The 884-nt window shown below is 36.2% G+C and overlaps 1 protein-coding gene across 1 annotated transcript in view; it reads left to right on the top strand.

Annotated features, from left to right (window-relative positions):
- The first annotated feature begins 809 nt into the window (after nt 1–809).
- trip10b (thyroid hormone receptor interactor 10b) overlaps nt 810–884 on the top strand; it is a 21,787-nt gene continuing 21,712 nt past the window's right edge. The window contains exon 1 of the mRNA XM_067440507.1: nt 810–884. This exon is cut by the window's right edge and continues 192 nt beyond it. The gene's annotated coding sequence lies outside the window, so the exon portion shown is untranslated.

The raw sequence follows: 884 nt of genomic DNA, 5'->3' as shown, positions 1-884 counted from the left end.
TTTCTGTTAAACTGCGTTGATTTTTCAAGAATTGATTGGGTTACTGCATTGCATATCCATTTTTTTATTTGTGGGATTATCAATCTAAATGCATTAACAAACATAACAAAATGTTAAAATTCAAGCCTGAGATTTTCTTCTTTTGATTTCATTGGCGGCTGGCAAACCAACTTAAAAGGTGCATTACCGCCACCTACTGGACTGGAGAGAGGACAACAGCTTATTATGAAGGAAGTATGATATATATTTCCCAGCAGATTTTCTAATGTCAAATTTAGTTGTCCACATTATAACTCCACATTCTTTCTTCTGCATTAACATTTTAATAAAACATGCTTTACTGATCCTATATTGCAGTGGATGCAAAGTTCAGTCTTGTCCTGACAGAAAATTAAAAACATTATTATTAATAATATTTATTCCTATCAATTTGTTCACATATCACCTCTCATCAAATAACATTCCCAATAATCTTACAAACCTGTTCAAGATCTAGCTTTAGATGTAAGGGGTCTAGCGACGCCCCTGATCGGGACACTTAAATAACAAGTTATAAAAAACTGAACAAATATGACCACAGGCCTTCAAATCTTTTGATTTTGTATCGGTCAAATGGCGTCTTGACTCATTTGACTTCACAGGCGCAGTCAAACTTTCGATTTCGTTTGAGTGCTTCAAAAACATTCGGAGCGGAAAACCCTGTGATTGGTCCATTGGGTCACCAAACTGACTGTGATTGGTTCACCGCTCGCCCTCAGGTTTAGCAGCCGTTGGTACGGACATTTTGAATCCAGTAGATGTCAGTGTAATGTCACAAACATGATCACACAAACGCTCTTATCACCTCATAATAAATAAGTTCGTACATTTAACTGTTGTTATGT

Source organism: Pseudorasbora parva, chromosome 4, assembly GCF_024679245.1.
Source record: "Pseudorasbora parva isolate DD20220531a chromosome 4, ASM2467924v1, whole genome shotgun sequence".
Lineage (NCBI taxonomy): Eukaryota > Metazoa > Chordata > Actinopteri > Cypriniformes > Gobionidae > Pseudorasbora > Pseudorasbora parva.
This window is presented reverse-complemented; position numbering and strand designations above follow the sequence as displayed.